A 22,391-nucleotide genomic window follows, 5' to 3' on the forward strand; every position below is an offset into this window, starting at 1 on the left:
AAAAAAATAAAATCATTCCGATCTCTATTCCCACTGTCAAATTATCTCTAACCCTGACCCTATTGCCTCTCTCTTGTAAGAACCCTTGTGAGTACCTTGGACTTACCAGGATAATTCAGAATAACCTCCCCACCTCAATATCCTTAACTTGATCACATCTGCAAAGTCCCTTTTGCCTTGTAAGGTGACAGGTTCTGGGAGTTAGGGTGTGAACATCTCTGGGCAACTATTACTCTGCCTGCCACATGGGGGTTTCCAGCTTAGTGATTTAGAGCAAGGGCCTTGCAAAGACCCTCCATTCAAATCCTGGGTCTATCACTTACTAGCAGATCTCACCTGAAAAACCAGAATAGTAGAATCTTCCATATAGGGCTGTTGTGAGGATCAAATAACATACTGTATGCAGTGCTCAGGAGATATGGGGCTCAGTAAATGGTAACTGTCATCTTCCCACTGCCTACTATGATAACTGGTAATAGAAACTCCACCATTTGAGATTCATTTCTTTGGATCTTTTTCCCCAGGGACACATCTCAGGCCCTTGTCAGCTGACACTTAATGGGATAAGTTGGCAGTTAACTTGTATTAGGTTCCTCAGTGAGACACAAGAACCCAGGAGAAATTCAGAGAAATTAACCACGTAGAGGGAGAGTGCCTCTGGAGGGGTGGATGCTAAAGAGAAACATACTTCTTTTGACAGCTTCTTCAGTTTTGCCTGTGGCTTAGCTTTGGCTAAGACTTTCTCCAGCTTCTATCTAGATCAGCCTGCTTCAAAGGAACACTTTGAAGATGATTTTCTGAGATAGATGGGGCCTGCCCAGTTGGGTTTGCAGCAGAGTGGGGCGGGGCGGGGCGGGGACGGTCCTGGCATGGAAAAGTACTAAAGGTTTTTGCCTCCAGGTTAGGAACTAGAGCAGCTATTCTGACAATAAGGCCTCTCCAAGGTCCATCTTGCAGAGTGAAATGAAAACCAGATTCTCAGTCTTATCTGAGAACTACGTGACTGTTTCCTGTCTCTCAGAGCTTGGGAAAGTTCCCAAATGCACTGCCTAAACTTTGGGATGAAAGTGAGTACACACAGCTCTCAAATGGGAGCAGGTCATTACCGGTAACTGCTTACACTGAGTGTTCTTCCCATTTGCTAAAAAATGTGTTAGGATTTGGAGCTTTCATTCATTCATCCAACATAATTTATTCAGCTCACAGGGAGCCAGGCAAAGGGGGGCAAGGAACCTTCTCTCAGGGTAGAGTGTACGTGAAGAGAGAGGAAGAATTATTCTCTATCAGGTACAGCAGCAGCTCTGGAGTGGATCAACTTGGGTCTCAGATCCTTTTACTGTCCATGTGTGTGGCATTGGGCAAATGACCTTACCTCTTTGAACCTCAGCTTTCTCTTGGATAGAGTGGCCATAACCAGTAACCGCCTTGGAGGGTTCTTATGAGAATTCAACGAGATGGTTCAGGGGGTGGCCACCCTGTGCCTGGTTCATAGTAAAGACGGAAGGACTAACAGTTACTGTGGGAGTCATAGTTATGGGGACTTTTTCCCAAATGCCTTCGTACCCCCAAATTTGCCTTTCGTGGATACCAAGGTCCGGTTGAACTGTTACTGTGCAAGTTTTTTAAAAAGCCACAATGGGAAGTACCCGCACGTTACAACTCCGTGGGCATACACGCCGCGGACACCACGTATACAGCGGTTTGGAGCTTGATTGCCACCAGCCTATTTTTGTCCGGGAGGCCACGGATTCCCGGTAGGAGGCGCCTTCCGTCCTCGGCTCATCTCTCTGACACTCAGCCAGCCGTCCATTGGTTTCTCAGGGTTTGAACTTCAAAGGACTGGACACTCGCCCAAGAAAGGGACCCCGGCCTGACCTCTCTTGGAATTCAGAAAAGCTGAGGTAGACAGGAGATGCGGCCCAGCTATTCTCTGTGCGTTTAGAATCCAACCCACCCTGTTTGCGCGCCCGAGTCACGAGGATCCAGGGCAAACCTCCAGGTGAGGAATGGCAGAGGCAGGGGCGCAGGTAAGTGGCGGTCGCCGGAGCTCGGGTTCTCCTCCCCCCGTGACCTCCCCGGGAGCCAGGACTTGGCGGCAGCTTCGGGGCTCCAGGCAGAGGCTGGCCCCCCTTGGGGCCGGAGCACGCCAGCTGGGGCTGCGCTGGAACAGTTCTCTGCAAAGCTGGGAAGGAGCCCTCGGCAGGGGAAGCCCGGAACCCCGAATGGAGTTGACCTGGGCCGGGGCTCGAGCGCGCGATCCGGAGGGCGCCCCGGGGACCCGGAGCGGGCGGGGAGCCTCGCCGAGGGCCTGAACTGACTCAGTTTGTAAAAACTCGCTTCCTCCTTCCCTACCTCAGTCCAGGGCAACTAGTCCTGGGCGGCGTGGGCGGGCCCCAGCGCCCCGAACCTGCCCAAGGGTGGAGAGGGAAGCGGCGGCCTCCCCAGGGAGGAGAGGTGAATGTCCGGCCAGGTAAACGCGCGGCGGGATGGCTCCGCACCCGCCCCTGGCCTGGGAGCGAGGGGCGTCTCCTAGTTCTACTTTAACACCCAAATACCCGGGACTTGAGAACCTTCGCCCCAACACACGGGGGAGGGGGTCGGGGCTCTTTTCCCTCCCCCCAGCTCCGCTCATCCAACTCGGTAGGGCGAGGGTCGGGGGAGGGTTTAGGTCCAGGCTCCAACCCCGCACGCTCAGCCGGGGCCCCCGCCCCCCGCAGCTTGGGTCCGGCGCCGGGGCTGCGGGGAGCTCCGCGTAGAGCAGAGGGCGGGGAGGGAGGGTCGACCGGTGGGCGGCGCCTCCCCGGGCTGGAGGCCGCTCCCGGCCGGCACCGCCCTCCTCCCTCCCGCCGGCGCTCCCGCGCCGCGCTTCCTGCGTCCCCATCCTGGTCCCCGAGCAGGCGGCTTGCTCTCTCTGTCACCGCGCTCCATTCCGGGACTCTCCTGAACTCTTAACCCCACCATCGCGGAGCCCCGAAGGAGGCAGCCGGGGGAAGTCAGGATAGTGGAGTCTCCAGCCCGGGGCCGCCGGGCGGAGACGGAGCCGGACCAGCCTCCTCCCGGGTGAGTCTGAGCCGCCGCGCCCCGCAGTGTCCTGTGGGTTCAACCAGCGTGCGGGGAAGGGAGCCGAGAGTTGTCCGGGTCGCCTGTCCGTGTGCCTGAGGGCTTCCTGCCCGGGGTCTGCCGCCAGGGGAACGAGGTACCTCGCTCCCTCTGTAGCCACGCCCGGCCGGTGAGGGACCCCGCACGTCGCCGGGCGGGGTGGGGTAGGGCAGCTGGCCTGGGCCGAGGTAGGCAGCCGGCCTTGGGGCCCCGTGTTGACCCGGACAGGTGCCAGCCGCCCGGCGGGTTTCGAACCTTTGGCCTGGATAGAGGTCCCTTTCGCGTTTGAGCAGACTTGGCAGTAGGTCCCAGGAAACCACCCAGGCCTCGTGTTCCTGCATCCCTCCCTCCTTTCTGGAATTCGAGGCTTTTTAGGGATTTAGGTGTGTGTGTGTGTGTGTGTGTGTGTGTGTGTGTGTGTTTTACGGACTAGAAGCAAACTCAAGGGTGAGGAATCGGGCGTGAGCGAAGTGAGGTTAAGAGTTCTTAATTAGAAGAAATCAAAGTTCTTTCTTCCTGAGCCTCGTTTCTTCATCTGTAAATTGGGAGTGACAGGGCCCTAGGGTGCGGTAGGGCACTCACGCCCAGCACCTCTCTACAGTAAGTTAGGTTACAGGGCTTGGGGGGAGAGAAAACTCCAAATCAGATCACAAGTCAGCGCACAGACGTAAGAAGAGTGGCCGGGGCGTGCCAGATCTGAATTATAAGATAGATCACTTTCGGAAAGAAATCTCTCCCCAGCAAGGGTAGCTGTCAGGGACCCCAGAGCCCTGCGGTTCCCTTGAAGCAGCCGTGGGGCGCCCACACAGCGCTTGTGGTGCCTGTGACGTGGTGGCCGTGGTCGCTCCTTGCAGGGTGAGTGGTGGGCGCTGCGGACTCGGGCCATGCGCCAGCTCGGTGGGCCGGACCAAGATGGACCGGGCAGCAGATGGAGCGATTGCCCCGCAGGGCTGCCTGTGGCTTTAGTGTTGAACCGGTTACTTGGAGGATAGCTTCTGTAGGGAAAGATGGTGCTTGGGACCTGTGAAAGGCTTTCACACTTACACAAGGAGCCTGACTTTAGTGGATGGGGCCAAATGGACTGGGAGGGAGCCACTTTCCCTTCAAACCCCCACCCACCACCCCCTGGACAAAAGAGGAAGAAAGAGAAGCAGATGGGGCTGGTGGCCAACCTGTTCCTCATGGTGTCCTGAGCTGATAGTGATCCCCTGATTAGAGTGTCTGGGGCATTGCTCAGGCCCAGATCCACTGCAGGTGTCCAGGGCACAGGGGTCTTGGGAAGCTCCCAGCCTAGTGAGGGAGTCAGAGACAGTCATGGCAAATGTCACAGGGAGTTGATGTAATCAAGCCACACCACTTGCTGACTGTGTGACCTAACCTCTCTGAGCCTCGGTTTCTTCATTTGTAAAATGGGATGATAACCTAGAGTGAGGTGGGACATGCATGCCTAGCACATAGCTAGTACTCTGTAGTGAGTTATATCTCAGGGTGGGAGCAGAAGGAAGAAAATAACTCAGGAGGTCTTGCTAAAAAGAGAATACTAGAATACTCAACAGGAAATTGGATTCTGTCAGGCAGACAGGGGAGGAAGGGTATCTGGGCAGATGCAAAAGCACAGAGGTGTGAAGGTGACGGGGTGTCCTGGGCTGGGGAGATGCTCAGGCAATGGAGGGCGGGCCTGCGGGGGAAAAGAAAGTAAAGGGAGTAGAGGGTCTGGAATGATCCAGACTGCACAGGTGGGGGCTACCTTGCAACTGGTCAACAAATGTTGACTGTGCACCTCCTATGAGCCAGCACTGTACTAGGTGCTCGTGAACAACACACACATTTTGTTCATGTGCCTTAAGCAGGGGAGTCATCCCACCCAATCTCTACTAAAGCAGATCACTGTGGGTGCCAGACTCTGTGTCTCACGCCTATAATCCCAGCACTCTGGGAGGCCAAGTTGGGTGGATTGCTTGAGCTCAGGAGTTTGAGACCAGCCTGAGCAAGAGCAAGACCCCTATCTCCACTAAAAAAATAGAAACATTAGCCGGCTATTGTGGCAAGCACCTATAGTCTCAACTACTTGGGAGGCTGAGGCAAGAGAATCACTTGAGCCCAGGAGTTGGAGGTTGCTATGAGCTGTGATGCCACAGCACTCTACACAAGGTAACAGAGTGAGACTCTGTCTCAAAAAAAAAAAAAAACATGGGCAGCGCCTGTGGCTCAAAGGAGTAGGGCGCAGGCCCCATATGCTGGAGGTGGCAGGTTCAAACCCAGCCCTGGCCAAAAACTGCAAAAAAGAAAAAAAAATCATTCTGGCTAAATGGAAGCTATACCTTAGAGAAGACTGCTGGGAGAGGGGAGGCTGGTGGAGGTGGTGGGGATGAAGAGAGCAGCTAGATGGGAGGCCCATACAGGAGGCAGAAATTAACACCTGGCCCTCACATGTGACCACTGGTCAAGGGTGAGATGTGGAGATTCGGTGTGAGCCCAAAAGTGCTGCCCTCTCTTCTGCCAAACAGAGGGAGTGAGTGTCTGGGCTGTTGGTGGACCCCAGTCCCCCAGCTGTGGTTCTCCAGCTCTCTGGCTCCAGATGTCATAGGCCTGGGGGGGTCTCTATTTATGGGAGGACTAGTGAAGAGGGCTGGAGAGGGCTCACCTCTTGGGCTGGAAGAGCACAGGGAGCTTTAGCTTTTGGTTTTTCTTCTTCCAGCTCCAAATTAAGGTGAGATTTAAAGAGAATGAGAAGTGTTGTCTCCTCCAGGTCTCAGGAAAGTTCCAGAATCTCAGATGCCTTCTGATGGGGATATAGTAAAGGGTCTGTTTCCAGCTGCTGTCTTTTGCTTTCACTTTTGTTGTCTCCGCTCTGAAGCTTGCAAGGAATCCTCACAATTAATTGGAAGCCATGTGAATATCCTTCTCCCTCTATGTTATAAGCCTCCCTTGGCTTGGAGGCGACAGGAGGGATGTCTCAGGTGGAAGAGACCGTTGGGTCATCAGAGCTACCATTCTCATTGGACAAATGAAACTCAGAGAGGGGAAGGGACTTGCCCAAGGGCACACAGCAGGTCAGCAGCAGAACTGGGACTGGAACCCAGCCATCCCGACTCCCTTCTGGGGTCCCTGCTTTCTCCCAAGAAGCCTGGCAACGTTCAGGTCAGAGGCTTTTGGGGGCCCCAGGTTTGGTGGTTTCTCAATGTCTCAGTGTTTCCAGCAGCGTCATAGAGTCTTGCTCCTCCCCAGCCCGGACAGGTAGCCCAGCCTAGCCTGGGAGTGTTTTTTGGTCTCTTCTCCTCCATTGAGCCCTTGGTGCCACGCCCACCCCTCCTGGGAACCCTTGCTCTGTGAAGAAACAGGCCATTTGTTTGAAAGAAACAAGTCACTTGTTTGGTTTGCCCTGCTTCAGATTTCCCTGCCTCTTCTACATAGCTTCAGGTTTTCCCTGCTTCAGATTTCCCTGCCTCTTCTAGACACTGGCCGGAGACAGCCTCCTAGGGTCTCTGCTGACTCTCCACTCCTCCATCCCTTCAGCTCCCAGCTGCTAGTTGGCCCTCTACTTCTATTCATGTTGTTTACTTGGGCCAAGCAACCTAAAGTCACCTCATTCTCCTTTGTCCTAGATCTGTCAGTTTTAGCAGCCCTTGAACCTGAATGCTGGTTGCTTTAGATCTGAGACAATTGGGGCCAGAAGGGACCTTAGCCACCAGAAAGTCCAATCTGCTTATTTGACAAATGGGTTACCAAGGCCCAGGTAAAGGAAGAGACTTGCCTGGGATAGACCCAGGACTAAACCCATGTTTCCTGATTCTGTCTTGAGCAATTTTGAGGATGATTTTTTTTTTTTTGAGATAGAGTCTTATTCTGTCTCCCTCACTAGAGTGCCCTAGCATCATTATAGCTCACAGGAACTCAAACTCTTGGCATCAAGTGATCCTCTTGCCTCAGTTCTTCTAATTTTTAGTAGAGACAGGGTCTCACCCTTGCTCAGTCTGGTCTTCTGCGGTTAAGCAATCCGCCGGCCTTGGCCTCCCAGAGGGCTAGGATTGCACGCATGAGCCACCGTACACAGCCTTGAGGATGATTCTTGAAAAACAAAAAGAGCATTTTCCTTCTCTGTGCACTCTACACTGCCAAGTATTTTGGGGGCATCCACGATGAAGTGACATGTCCAGAAGGAGTAACGGCTGGGGGCCCTGGGAGACACCTCCAGGAATCGGTCTTGACATTTCCCATCTCCTGTCTGTTCGAACTGGCACAGCTATTAGGGAGTGAGCCAGTGATTGCATTTACTTGACACTCTCTTGGCCAGACTTTATAATGTACCTCTGGATAGATGGGCTTTTATAAGTTGTTTTGGTTGCCCAGATTACAAAAGAAGTACACATTCATTGTAAAAACTTCGGAGGATGACGTCATGAGTGCTGGCAACCGCTGTGGACACTGTGGTGTTTTATTCAGGGTTTTTGTTTGTTGGTCTGCTGTTTATATCTTGATTTTTCAATCCATCATCGCAATGGACATTATCCTCACGTGACAGTGTTTTCTTGTGGGCTCTAACCTGCTGGTCTCAGGAGCTGCTACCACCTGATGATGGCTAGCAGGGATTTAGGAGGCCAGCATTTAGGGAGAGCTTGGCCTGGGTACTCCTTTGGCCAACCTCCTATCACACTATGCTATGTGAAATGCACAAGAAGTTTCTTATTCACCACCATGGGACTTCAGGGGGCTATTTTTCTACATCGCCATGGGTGTTTGGGTAAGGACTATATTTATAAACTCTAAAGCAAAAACTAATTCTCTCTGAACTCTTAGGAGTGGAAGTGATCTGTCATCTGGGTGGGATGGGTGTGACTTGGAGTTCACACAGAGGAAGGGAGAGAACTTTGTTTCTTTCCATTTTTTTGCTGTGCTTGTTTTGACCCAGCCAAATGCCCCCACCCCACCATTACCACCCCTTGCTCCAAATCTCCCTGGGATTAGGCATTGGGATGCCAAGTGCAAGTCCCCAGGAAAACCAGTGTTTGGCTTACTCATCTCCAAGCCCTGCATCTCAGAGAGCAGGTGTTTCAGTGGCAAAGATGTGCTGAGAATTTGTTTCCTGGTTGGGTAATTGAGGCAGGTCACCCCACCCTGAGGACAGGCTCTCCTGGGGTGGGGTCTCGAATCCTCTAACAGGATCACAGCACTGTAAATTTTCAGTACTGGACGTCCTAGTAGCAATCTTGGAGATTTTCTAGGTTAATGTTTACAGACTGCAGATGGCAACCCCTTAGGAGGTTTTTTGATAGATGGAATGGTTTCCCACTGGGTTTTTAAAAGTGAAATAAAAGAAAGTAGGCTAGAAAGTAAGTGGATTTTCTGTCATGAGAAATATTCTTCAGTAAAACTTTTAGTTATCTGTTTGCACGTATGTCTTGAGTCACCAGATAAAATGTGTTCCTAATTGCATGGTAAGAACCTTGGGCAACGTGGCTCCCGTCCACTGGGTTTTATGCTGTGATCCTGGGAAAGCTGGGATTCCTTGGACAGGTTCCAGAAGCAACTCAGAGCCTTGCAGGGATAGAACTGAGTGGTGGGGGGCAGGGCCAGCCAGAAGGAAGCTTTGCTTATACACATTCCAGATGTAAGGGATACGAAAGAGCCCTTTAAAAAAATTCTACTACTTTAAAAATAAAACCAAATGCTGACAGCCATTGTTGGCCATCTCAATTCTGGGAAGAAGAAACCAAGGCCACAGAACAGAGAGGCCTTGTCTGGGGGAAGGTGGCACTCAGGCCTCACCCGGATGAGGGTCTCCAAATGGAAATCTTTTTTTTTTTTTTTAATTATTGTTGGAGATTCATTGAGGGTACACAGAAGCAGGTTACATTGATTGCTCTTGTTAGATGAGGACCCTCTTACACTTGTGTCCCGCCCCCCAAAAGGTGAACCCTATCCCTCCTTCCCTTTCTTTGTGCTTCTCATCCCTCACCCCCCACTCTGTACTAGGATCTTAATTACTGTCCTCATATCAGAATTGAGTACATAGGATTCCCCCCCCCTTTTTTTTTTTAGAGACAGAGTCTCACTTTGTCACCCTCGGTAGAGTGCTGGGGCATCATAGCTCACAGCAACCTCCAGCTCTTGGGCTTGGGTGATTTCTCTTGCCTCAGCCTCCCGAGTAGCTGGGACTACAGGCGCCCGCCACAACGCCCGGCTATTTTTTTGTTGCAGTTTGGCCAGGGCCGGGTTTGAACCCACCACCCTTGGTATATGGGGCCGGCGCCCTGCTCACTGGGCCACAGGCACCACCCTACATAGGATTCTTTTTTTTTTTTTTTTTTGTTGCAGTTTGGCCGGGGCTGGGTTTGAACCCGCCACCCTCGGCATATGGGACCGGCGCCCTACTCACTGAGCCACAGGTGCCGCCCCCTACATAGGATTCTTAATAGAAATCTTTGACACCTCTCCAGCCAAAGCACTAAAGCCAGTGTTAGAGAGACCTGACCTCAAAAACACAATCACAGTGCCCTCTGTGTGCCCTGTGGGCTACGCTGTTGTGTCCCCTAGAGATTAATGTTTATCATAATGCCTGCCATGGTGATGCCAACCATCCAATTTATATCATACCAAGATGCATAAAACATTAATTCGTCTGATGCCTGCATTTCAAACACATCCCAGCATTGCCTGCCCTGCTTTGGCATTCTTCCTTTTTTTTTTGAGACAGAGTCTCACTTTATCACCCCCAGTAGAGTGCCATGGCGTCATAGCTCACAGCAATCTCCAACTCTTGGGCACAAGTGATTCTCATGCCTCAGGCTCCTGAGTAGCTGGGAGTAGCAGCGCCTGCCACAACACCCGGCTATTATTTTAGAGATGAGGTCTCACTCTGACTCAAGCTGGTCTTGAACCTATGAGCTCAGGCAAGCCACCCACCTCAGCCTCCCAGAGTGCTAGGACTACAGGCGTGAGCCATCGCACCCGGCACTCTCCTTCTTTTTTTAATGTCCCAGAGCTTTACTGATAGGAGCTTCCCAGGCCTGTCTCATGGCCTGAGAGGTCCTGGAGATGATGGGCCCAAGGTCACCCAACAAACCCTGGCGGGACCAGGGTGGGAACTGACCACAGTGGGCAAGTTCCTTCTTTTAAGCTGGATCTCACGTGATGTACAGTTCTGGATGTCTCCAGAAGGTTCTGCTGTTTCCTCTATTCAGGGTAGGACCATGTGGCTCTGAATCTTGGTGAATTTTACATCTCTGTCACATTTTCCTCTTCACATCTGGTCTGGAGAGAGAGAAAGAGAGGAATTGCTTGTCTTCCCCAGACACGCTCCCCACATCCACAGGCCGCCTTGTTTGGGCAGGTTGTGGGTGTGGTTTGTTGATGGTAGGTGAGGGAGCATGATAAAAAGAAAAAGGCAAAAAAAAAAAAAAATCAGTCAATCTTGGGTGGCGCTTGTGGCTCAGAGGAATAGGGTGCCAGCCCCATATATCAGAGGTGGTGGGTTCAAACCTGGCCCAAGCCCCCCCCAAAAAAAAACTGCAAAAAAAAAAAAATCAGTCAATCTTTCCTCTCTGAAGTTACCCTAAGAAACTCCTCATATTATGTAAACTTCATTAACTACAGTTTGGAGGGTAGCAAGTACCATGGGAAATGTCTTTGGGTAATTGTTTCCAACAGTGGCAGATACAAATTCTCCTATTTCAAGGGAAGTATTGTATGGCTCAAGGGGTCTCTGGCACTTAACACAAACATTCTTATATATATTGTACTCCAGGCACTGGGGAAGAACAAGACCCCACCCCCCCACTCCTACCCCAGGACAGCCAGCAGTGAATGGGCCAGAACAATACCCTCCACAAGGGGTAAAGGAGCCTGGGCTGTAAAGAAGGGGGTTTACCCCAAACTTGGAGAGTCTGGAAGGATTTTCAGAAAGGTGAAATCGAAGATGAAGTCTGAAAGGGGAGAGTGGAAGTTAAATAGCAGCTGGTGTACCTGGCGGAGGCACTAGCCTATGCAAGGGCCCTGAGGTAACAGAGAGCTTAATTTGGGAGAGCTGATACTACCATGTAGATGTGAAGGACGGGGATGGGAGAAATCTTTTACGTAACTTCTGAAAAGTTATTTTGGGTATGGCAGTTCCTCAAAAAATTAAAATAGAATTACCATAAGATTTAGCAATTCTGCCTCTGGGTACATATATTCAGGAGAATTGAAGAGATGCATGTCTTTGTACACCCAAGTTCATAGCAGCATTATTCACAATAGCTAAGATGTGCAAGCAACCCAAGTGTCCACCAATGGGTGAATAAACAAAACGTGGTGAATCCACGCAATGGACTATTATTCAGCCTTAAAAAGGAAAGAAATTCTGACAATTGCTACAACCTGAGGTCATTATGTTAAGTGAAAAGACAAATACCGTATGGTTGCACTTTGATGAGGAAACTAGAATAGGCAAAATTATAGGGACAGAAAGTGGGACGGTGGTTACCAGGGGCTGGGAGAAGGGGGTCAGGAGAGCTGGTGTTTAATGGGTACAGAGCTTCCGTTCTGTAAGATGACAGGGGTTCTGTGAATGAACAGTGGGGATGGTGGCACATTATGAATAAACTTTATGTCACTGAACTGTACATTTACAAATGGTTAAGATGGTAAATTTTGTTATGTGTATTTTATCATAATAAAAAACTTGAGGGGGAAAAAATCAATTTGGAAACAAGGCTCAGGTGTTCATTCAACGATATTCATTGAGTTCCCGCTATAGGCCAGGTATTCTTCTAGGCTTTGGGGAGAAACAGCGTGGGGTGTAAGAGAGACATGGTCCCTGCCTTCATGGAGCTTGTATCTTGCAGGGCAGCTGAGAGGGGTTGATAAACTAGGTAATAAAGAGCACAACAAATCAATAACTATTTCCTGCACTGAACTGAAATCTTTGCTGCTTTCCCACAGACCGCAGGTCAAGTCTAAAATTAGCCCCTTGGCTGTCAAAGCTCCTGAGACTGGACTCCTTAGAGTCTGCCTCAGTTAACCTTTCCAGACTCTTACTGCAGTCTTGCCCCTCCCCCACCTGCTACATCTGCCCCTCCCCCATTCCACCTGCTGGTTCCCTGGAACCACCTTCCACCTCCAGCATCCTCCTACAACACCCCCACCCCCAAACCAGGGATTCCCATGGCTTTTTTCCTTTTTTGTTCTTTCTGCTTTTCTTCCTAGACTGCCCAAAATCTTTTCAAAAAAATTATAATAATTTCAGTTCCAGGATTTTATCCTGAGGAAACAAGGTAAGGAGTTGATTTCAACACTTTAAAAAAAAGTAATAGCAACAAAATTAGAAACCAATTATGTGTCCAGGAACAGTCTCTAGCCAAGACTTTTTCTAAAACTTTTTTTTGTTGTTTGGAGTCAGAGTCTCACTATGTCACCCTCGGTAGAGTGCCATGGTGTCACAGCTCACAGAAACCTCCGACTCTTGGGCTTAAGGGATTCTCTTGCCTCAGCCTCCCACGTAGCTGGGACTACAGATGCCTACCATGACGCCTAGCTATTTTTTGTTGTTGTTGTAGTTGTCATTGTTGTTTGGCAGGCCCAGGCCAGGTTTGAACCCGCCAGCCTCCGTGCATGTGGCTGACGCTGAACCACTGTGCTAGGGTCACCAAATCTAAAAGAAAACTTTTATTTAGAAATAATGTTGCATTCATAGAAAAGTTGCAAAGATGCATTGGCATCTTACATAAGCGTTACATAGTTTTCAAAGCTAAGACATTTACATTGTTACTGACGAGACTACAGATTTTGTTTGGAGTCCATCAGTTCTCCCACTGCTGTTTCTCTTCTCCAGGGTCCAACCCAAGATGCCATGTTGCATTTCATTGTTTCCTTGGTCTCTGTCTGTGATAGCTTCTCAGTTATTTCCTTGAATTTCATGACCTTGAGAGCTTTGATGGGTACCGGTCAGTATTTTATACTGTAATGTCCTTGAAATTGTTAGATGAGACTAAGTCTTTGGGCTTGGGGAAAGTCTCCCACAGAGGAAGCGTCTTCCTCTTTGCATCATGTCAGGATTTACGTAATGTTCACAGGACCAATGACTGATGACATCAGCCTTGATCACTTGATTGAGTCGGTGTCTGCCACGTTTCTCCACTGGAAAATTCTTTCCACAAAGGGGCTTTTTAGCTTGAAAGTAAAAGGTAAAATTATACAAGAAATGATTGAAAATGATGAATAGATTAGGCTTCTACATTTCAAAAACTTGGATTCATTCAAATGATAAATGGAAGCGGTGTGGACAGCACACAATAGGCAAGGGACTATTTTCTGAACCCGGCAGGAGCTTCAGTAAAGAAAATGAACGTCCTCAATGAGAAATGGGATGAAGAAAAAATGCCACCATCCACAAAGCCCGTGGGGGAAAAAAAAAATAAAAGAGACAATATTCAACCTTATTTTATTAAAAGGAGATATCAATGAAAACAATACCATCTTTCACGTAGGAAATCTACAATGTTTTTTAAAGTTTTAAAAGTTTAAGTTAAAAGAAGAATGCTCATGGGGAAGTGGTACTTTCACAAGCTTCTGGGGAGAGTCTAAATTGGAGAACAATCTGAAAATGTATGTCAAAAGCTTTAAAAAAAAAAACAAACAAAAAACCCAGCAATTTCAAAACCAGGATATCCCCAGGCAACAATTAATGATTGTGTAAAGGAGTTGGTTGTAATACTATTTTTTAAAATAATAACAATAAAATTAGAAACCAACTATTTTTTATTTTAATTTTCTCTATTTTATTTATTTTTTTAATTTATTTATTTTATTGTTAAATCATAGCTGTGTACATTAGTGCAATCAAGGGGTACAATGTGTGGGTTTCATATACAATCTAAAATATTCTCATCAAACTGTTCAACGTCGCCTTCATGGCATTTTCTTAGTTACTGTATGTAGGCATTTGTATTCTGCATTTAGTAAGTTTCCCCTGTACCCATTCTAAGATGCACTGTAGGTGTGGCCCCACCCATTACCCTCCCTCCACCAAAACCTCCCCCCTCCCTTCCCCTTCCTTGGCTCTTTCCCCATAGTTTTGTGCTATAGTTGGGTTATAGTGTTCATGTGAAAGCTATAATTTAGCTTCATAGTAGAGCTGAATACATTGGATACTTTTTCTTCCATTCCTGAGATATTTTGCTAAGAAGAATATTTATTTATTTATTTACTTTTTGTTGTTGTTGTTGCAGTTTGACCGGGGTCAGGTTCAAACCCACCACCCTTGGTATATGGGGCTGGCACCCTACTCACTGAGCCACAGGTACCGCCAGAAAGCAATTATATCCTGCATTTACAGTGATAGCGGATTCACTATATAAATTATAGGTCTTCCACATATGGAATTAACTCCTCAACCACTAAAAGTTACAGTGTATATGAATGCTGATCTGTGCAAGGTTATTCATTCTATATCAAACTTTTAAAAATTAGATGACCAAACCACATTGCAGTAAATCCCATTTTTAAAAAAGTATTCTGTTGGGCGGCGCCTGTGGCTCAAAGGAGTAGGGCACCGGTCCCATATGCCGGAGGTGGTGGGTTCAAACCCAGCCCCGGCCAAAAACTGCAAAAAAAAAGTGCCTTGTTTATATAACACACAAAGTCTAGAGACTATCCTAGATATCTTTAGTAGTTTTGGATGGCAAGGTAACGGGAGGTTTTGATTTTCTTTCTACTAATATATACGATATTTACTGATGTTTGTTTAATAAACAAGCATTGTTTTTATAACAGGAGAGAATGTTTTAATTTTTTTTAATCTTAGAGGCTTGTTGTGGCTCTCACATGGATTACCGCCAAGTAAGGCAGTTTGTGAATTATAGAAAGCATTGAGAATATTAGCTGTTGTTCCTGGCGATTGGTTTACTATTTAAACTCTAAGCAAACTTTAGCACTCACAACTCCCTTCCAAGACTATGGAAGCTGAGAGAGGAGCAAGGTAGAAGCCACAGTAGCTAAATAACATGCCCCTGTGGAAATACATCGTTCTACATATACATGAATATAAATTCACCCTTTTCGAGGTACAGTTCTGAGTTTTGACAGACCATAAGTTGTGTCACCATCGCCACAACCAAGATACAGAAAAGTTCTGTCACCCCCAGAATCCTCACTTTCTGTCCCTTTGCAGTCAACCCCCTCCCACCTTGGCCCCCAGCAACCACTAATCTTTTCTCTGTCCTTATAACTTGCCTTTTCTAGGATGTCGTATAAGTAAAATCATGGCTGAGTGTGGTGGCTCATACCTGTAGTCCCAGCACAAATCCCAGCACATGGATTGGTTCAAAGCCATGAGTTCAAGACCAGCCTAGGCAACATTGTGAGGCTTTGACTCTGCAAAAAATAAAGAACCAAGTAGTTCTAGCTACTTAGAAGGCTGAGGCTGAGGTCTAAGCAGAAGTTTGAGGCTGCAGTGACCTATGGTCATGCCACTGCACTCCAGCCTGCATGACAGAGCAAGACCCTGTCTGAAAGAGAGAGAGAGAGAAAGGGAGGGAGGAAGGGAGGGAGGAGAAGGGAAAAGAAATCACAAGCTATGACATCTTTGGAATCTGGCTTCTTGTACTCAACATAATACATTTGTGATTCTCTGTATTGGACTTTACTCTGTTGTAAGGGTGGAAAGTACTAGAATTTATTTATCCCTTTACCTGTTGCAAGAATATTTAGATTGTTTCTAGTTTTGGGTGATTATGGCTAAAGCCGCTATAGACATTCACTTACAGGTTTTAGTATCAACATATGTTTTCATTTCTCTTGGGCAAATACCTAGGGGTGGAAATGTTGGGTTTGCATGGTGAATGTATATTAATCTTTATATAAAATGACAAAACGTAGGTGGTGTGGGCCAGTTCCTACCACCAGTACCATGACTGTGTAGGGACTTCATGAAATATTGATAACACCGTCCTGTCCCATTTGGAACTTTAATGACCTATGTCAAAGACCCAGTAGAAACAATTTGTAATCTCTCCTGGACTGATGTTTTGTCTTTTGCCACTTGATATGGATTCCACCTGCTGGGTAGGCAAGCATGGAAGTAATCGTGAGTTGTAAATAGTTCTTAAACTTAAATAATTTTTAATTAACTCTTTGTTTAATTAGGAAAGTAAAACGTGCACGTGGTAAATAAATGTGCAGAAGGATATCCAATGAAAAAATAGGAATTGTCCTCTCATTCCAGGCCTCAGTCCCTATGCCAGAGGCAGCCTCTGTTCTTGTAGATACTTCTAGAAATAGTCTTAGCATATAACGCTTTTTTTTTTTTGAGACAGAGTCTCACTATGTCACCCTCAGTAGAGTGCATGGCATCACAACTCACGGCAACCTCAAACTCTTGGGCTTAAGCGATTCTCTTACCTCAGCCTCCCAAGTAGCTAGGACTACAGGCGCCTGCCACAATGTTAGGCTATTTTTTGTTTGTTTGTTTAGCAGGCCCAGGCCAGATTTGAACCCCCCAGCCCTGGACTAGTGCCCTAATCCCTGAGCCATGGGCGCCCAGCCATAAAGATGCTTTTTAATACTGTTTCTGGATGTTCTCTTGGTAATCAAAGCAAGACATGATTAAAGTTGTCAGGATCATTATGAAATTATTGAGTAATCTTCAACTTGTCATAACTCATATCTGGGTCCTCAGTCACCTTGAAGGATCCACTGACCACCTGAAATCAGACGTCGTACGTTCCATCTGCATTTCTGTGGCAGGTCAGTAGCTTCCATCAGAGTCTCAAAGGGTCTGCACATCAAAAAAACAAACAAACAAAAAAGCAAGAACCATAGCTAGGAGTCATGAGAAGCAATCTTTTACAGACAATTGCTAGACGAACGTGTAATTAGCAGGGATAAATGTGTAATTAGCTGTCATTTAGAATGTGTAAGTTCCAAATTTATGTATCATGGGTCCATAGTTTATGGTTGGAAGCTGGCTGAGCCACTGATGTAACAGTTTTGTCCTGGGCCGAGTGGAACTGTGCCTGACCAACCCAATAGAGGTGAAGTTCGTGGGAGATTGCCGTCTGCCTGCGCGTGTGTGTATCCTGACTCATCGTGTGTGGGGAAGTATATTAGCAGTTTTAGAATGCATATATTCCCTTGCCCACTTACTGAGAGCTTCCCACAGAGGGGAGTACACAGACTTACTTCCTACAAGAGGGTTTGGGGCTGAAAAATATTCAAGAAGCATTTAGGGAAATTCCTGGGAAGCAGAGTCATATCTGGTTGGTGATAAGAGTCACCAGGTATTTGAGGATTCTTGATGGTTGGGGGTTATAAAACAACCAAGATTTCCCATCACCTTTGCCTATATTAAATCATTTGATGTTCAGACAGTTCTCTGACAAATGGGGAAACTGAGCTAGCTATTGTGCAAACTATCCCACATCCCGGGGACTTAAGACACTCTGGTCAGTTTCATGTGTCACAGTTACATAGGGATCCAGGCTTCAGCACTTTCTCCCCAAGGGTTTGATGAGCTAGTAAATGGTGGAGCTGGGATTTGAACCTAGCCAGTCTTGTCCCAGAGTCTGTGTTCTCACATTACACTATGGGGAGAAACAAGAATATTGGCTTTTAACTAGATGTATGTGGTATGTAATCTCAGACCTGGGAAATAGGAGAGAACCTTGAGATTCTGGAGAACATCTGCTCCCTGTTGCCAAAGAAATCAAGCTCTTTCTCCTAAGGCGTGAGATGGGTAAATCTGAGGTACATTTTTACGTGGTCTTTAGGTGAGAATTTTCAGGTTCAGCACATGAAATTGAGAGCCTGTCCCCCACCCCAATAAATCAGCTGTTGTTGCCCAGTATTTGGGTCTTTGCTAGCAAATATTGACCCTCTGAAACTGATTGCCCCCCGCTGGTGCTCATCCCAGGGAGGAGGTTTCAGTAAATTTTAGCAAGCTGGTTAAAATGGGGTTTTTTCCCCAGTTGAAATATCTTCTTGTGTTAGCAACCCAAAGATCTAGAAAATCAACTGTGGAACATTCAAACAGGGGAACATCCCGTGGCCATTCCATTTAAAATTGTGGTAACAGAGAAGTCTTTGAAAGAAGTCACAGGAAGATGATTCTAATCTGCTATGTAAAAAAACAGTTGCAAAACTTGGTTCATTTTCTGTTTCCAAAAATATATATAGAGAATAAACATTTGAAGAATATTTACTACAATGTTCCCAATGACTATCACCAGTGGGTTACAAAAGATTCTTATTCTGTCTCTTTTCTAATCTGTACTTTCTAAATTTCCTACATATGTTACTTTGTATTTAAGTAACAGATTTAAATTCAAATCCTAACCCTGATGGCTTCAGTGACCTTGGGCCATTGTTTAATTTCTCCAAATGGGGAAACAGTTTTAGGATTCCACGAGGATTAAACTATAAAAAGTACTTAGCACGTAAGATATGCTCAATACATTTTTAGGTGGTGTTACTGTCTTAATTATTTTTGAAAATCTTTCCAATATGGTAAGCTCCCTCCAAATCGAAACCAGCTACTTCTGATGTCAAAATGCCTGAGATTATGGACCCATGAGCAAGCCATTCCCTACCACCTCCACCACCAACACCACCTTCCCTCTCCCTCAGCCCCAATTCAGGGCAGGGTGGAGCCCAGTGACTGGAGATTGCTTCTGAGCATTAATCAGTTGCTCTCGCTGATGCCTGGTTTCTGTCTTCCTCATAAGGAAATAAATTAGTGCTCTGGGCATCATGGCACATGGGTTAAAAGTGTGGATTCTGAAGTCACACTGCCTGGGTGTCCCGTCTATTACATGGGGAGAATAATAATGCCACCTTCCCAGGTTTGGGGTGAGGCTGAAATGACACTGTGTTTGTGAAGACTTAGGTGCCTCAATAAGTGCTATAAGGCTCATACATATAATATTAAGTCTCAGAAATTCATATAACATAACATTAACCATTTTAAACTAAACAACTCCGTGGTATTGGGTACACTGACAGTGTCACGCAGCCACTGCCTCTATCCCATTCTGAAACATTTCATCACCCCAGAAAGAAACCCAGTATCCATTAAGTAATGACCCCCATGTTCCCCACCCCACCCCAGCTACCGATGTGCTTTCTACCTCCGCATATTTCATATAAATGGAATCATACAATATGTGACCTTTTGTATGTGGCTTCTGACTAATTTTTTAAACCATTTTAACCATTTTTTAAGTGTATAAGTCAGTGGCATTAAGCTCATTCACAATGTTATGTGACCCTTACCTTTATCTTTTTGCCTCTACTTATCCCCAAAAGAAATGGAGGCAGGTTTTTTTTTTTTTTTTTTAATGCCTGTGCAAGTTGTTCTCGAACTTCAATGCCTTGTGTTGGAATCCTCAGGGTTGGCTGGGTGGGGGTTGTTAAAACACAGATTGCTGCCTGGTTCAGTAGGTCTGGGGCAGGGCCCAAAGATTTGCTCCTGGGTAATATGACACTGCTGGTCAGGGGCCAGTCTCGGAAACCTCTACTTAGATCCAAAGGTCTGCAGGACCGAGTGGACCTGGCATCATTTAGGTTCAATCCAGGAAGCCCAGGCCACTGTGACCAGTGGGAAAAGGGCTTTTATAGGAATTAGGAATTAGATCTTAGGGTTTGGAGGACAGGATCAAACTTGCAGGAACCCACGGGCCCTCGCCACCACATCTAAGCCATAGTGACCTCCAGGATGTAGCTGCTGCTTCCCTTCCACCTCCCAAACTTCCACAAATTCCCCTTTGGGCCAGTTCTAACCTAGAACAGTCAGGGAAGGGGATCCTGGGAGAAGACGTTCCAGCTTAATGGAGGTGACACAGCATGAGCCACCTGCCACAAGAGACACATCAGTCCTTGCTGCAGAACCACCTCCCTGAGCCCATAGGCAGTTTCCGGGGCTCTGCTGGGGATTCCCCAACTTTCCTGGCAGGCACCTCCTGGTGGGCACAGATATGGCCCAACCCAGAAACCCTCCACTCAGATCATCAGTTGGATCAGAACCCGTTAGGGAACTTAATAAAAATAAATTCCCAGGCCCCAGGCCCACTGAGTCAGATTCCAGCCAGCAATGGGACCCAGGAGTCTGAATTTTTAACAAGCTCTCTAACTGATTCAGTTCTCCAGCCACGGTTGAAACTTCTGACATGCGGAAAAGAAAGTGGGCTCTAGAGCCAGATGGATGTGGTTAGAATTCTGGTTCCACTACTTATTGGCTTTATGATCTCGAGCAAGTGACTTACCCTTTCTCATCTGATATTATTCGCAGGCATTCCCTCGGTCTGCAATTTTGCTCTCTGTGCCAACTTCAATTAGTAATTTTTAAATGGAAAATTCCAAAAATGAACAATTGATTTCAATTGATGGGAATCCTCCCAGTGGGGCCAGACCACTGATGCTACCTGCCTATTAGTTACTTAGGAGCCATCTGGATTATCAGATCAAAAGCCATATGGTATCTATAGGGCTCAGCTCTATCTGGTTTCAGGAATCTGCTGGGAGTCTCAGAATGTATCCTCTGTGGATAAAGAAGGAGGATTGTTCTCATCTGTAAAATGGGCATAATGCCCCACTCCTCACAGAAGGTGGTGGGGACTAAGTGACATGCAGTGTGTATCAAACTTCTCAAGTGTGAAATGTTACTGCGCTTACTCCAGTTAACAACTGTGCCTAGACTTGCCTGGGGAGCAGGTCACGTGGGCCCAGAGTCTCCTCCCCTTACTAATCTGAGCCTTACCCTGATGTTGATCTTTGGTTGTTTTCCTGACATCATGAAAAGCAGACTTGCTTTTCTTCACTTCATTCCAAGCATTGTTTAATACAAATATAATTTGCCTATTTTTTTCTTTAGGCAATTTTCACAAACTCCATCTTAAAAAAAAAAAAAAAAAGCAAAAAACTGCTGTCAATGGAAGTTGACAGCATCTAGGGTGCCGCCACATGCACTTGAGCTGGCAGGTTCAAACCCAGCCAGGGTCTGCCAAACAACAATGACAACTACAACAAAAAAATAGCCGGGCTTTGTGGCGGGTGCCTGTTGTCTCAGCTACTCGGGAGGCTGAGGCAAGAGAACTGCTTGAGCCCAAGAGTTTGAGGTTGCTATGAGCTGTGATGCTATGACACTCTACCAAGGGCGACATAATGAGACTCTCAAAAAAAAAAAAAAACTTCTGTCAAGACCTTTCCAACTCCCATCCCTACTTTATCTTAAAACACCCTTTCTTAAACCTGGAATCTTTTACATCTTCATGAGATGCTGAGCAAGTCCGTGACTGTCTTTCTTTTTATGTTTGTCATTGAGACTTTCCATGGGACAGTTGTGGTCTGCATTGCTAGAACAAGCTACTTTTCCAAGAAACCAGGTTCAAATGTTTCATAATGCCTACTCCTCGGTGGGTCACAGCAGGGCCTCCAAGGCCAGGCCATCTGATAAAGGGACTGTTAACTGTCTCCTTTTGAGACAGGGTCTTGCTCTGTCACCCTGGCTGGAGTGAAGTGGCATCATCATAGCTCACAGCAACCTCAAACTCCTGGGCTCCAACAATCCTCCTGCCACAGCCTCCACGTAGATTGAGACTACAGGCACACACCACCATACCTGGCTTTTTTTTTTTTTCTTTTAGATGGGATCTCACTATGTTGCCCAGGCTGGTCTCAAACTCCAGGGCTGAAGCAATCCTTCTGCTTCGGCCTCTCAAAGTGCTAGGATTATAATAACATGAGCCTCCGTGCCCAGCTAGAGCATTAACTTTGAAGTGTGCTTTTAAAGAAATCCCAAAGCAAGTGAAAGCAACAGTGAGGAAAACAGAAGTGTTTGCAGTTCAACTGGAAGGAGAATGGGGAAGGGAAAGATGATTTCAATGATCAGCTATCGGCATTAGGCAAACACTCAAAGACAAGTGAGCCCGGGGCATCTCTGAACAGCGTGCAGAGTTCTGCACCTTGGGCACACCTCTGTAGCTTTCATTGACATAATCCCATCGTTTTACTATATCCATCTCAACTCTGAGATTTTTCAACCTGGAGACCCACGTGATCATTCATTATTTGCTGAGATTTCCTTCTCTCAGTAACAAATACCATAGACTAGATGGCTTAAACAACAGGAAATTATTTTCTTACCGTTCTGGAGACTAGAACATCTAACATCGAGGTTCAGTGAGGTTTGGGTTCTAGTGAGGGCTCACTACCTAGCTTGCATACGGCCATCTTCTTGCCTTGCCCTCCCACGGACCTTTCCTTGGTGCATGAGTGAGGAGAGAGAACGTGAGCAAGCTCTCTGGTGTCCCTTATTATAAAAGCAC

At 47.1% G+C, this 22,391-nt stretch overlaps 1 protein-coding gene across 5 annotated transcripts in view; it reads left to right on the forward strand.

The window, feature by feature from the left end:
- The first annotated feature begins 1,795 nt into the window (after nt 1–1,795).
- The window catches only part of TMEM51 (transmembrane protein 51), a 52,302-nt gene continuing 31,706 nt past the window's right edge, over nt 1,796–22,391 (forward strand). For 2 of the 5 annotated variants that reach the window (XM_053577110.1, XM_053577112.1), the window contains exon 1: nt 1,796–1,999. The gene's annotated coding sequence lies outside the window, so the exon portion shown is untranslated. Of the gene's footprint in view, nt 2,000–2,868; nt 3,061–3,172; nt 3,197–22,391 lie in introns of those variants that run through there. The other 3 variants (XM_053577108.1, XM_053577109.1, XM_053577111.1) reach the window with 2 other exon arrangements.

Source organism: Nycticebus coucang, chromosome 22, assembly GCF_027406575.1.
Source record: "Nycticebus coucang isolate mNycCou1 chromosome 22, mNycCou1.pri, whole genome shotgun sequence".
In the NCBI taxonomy this organism is placed as follows: domain Eukaryota; kingdom Metazoa; phylum Chordata; class Mammalia; order Primates; family Lorisidae; genus Nycticebus; species Nycticebus coucang.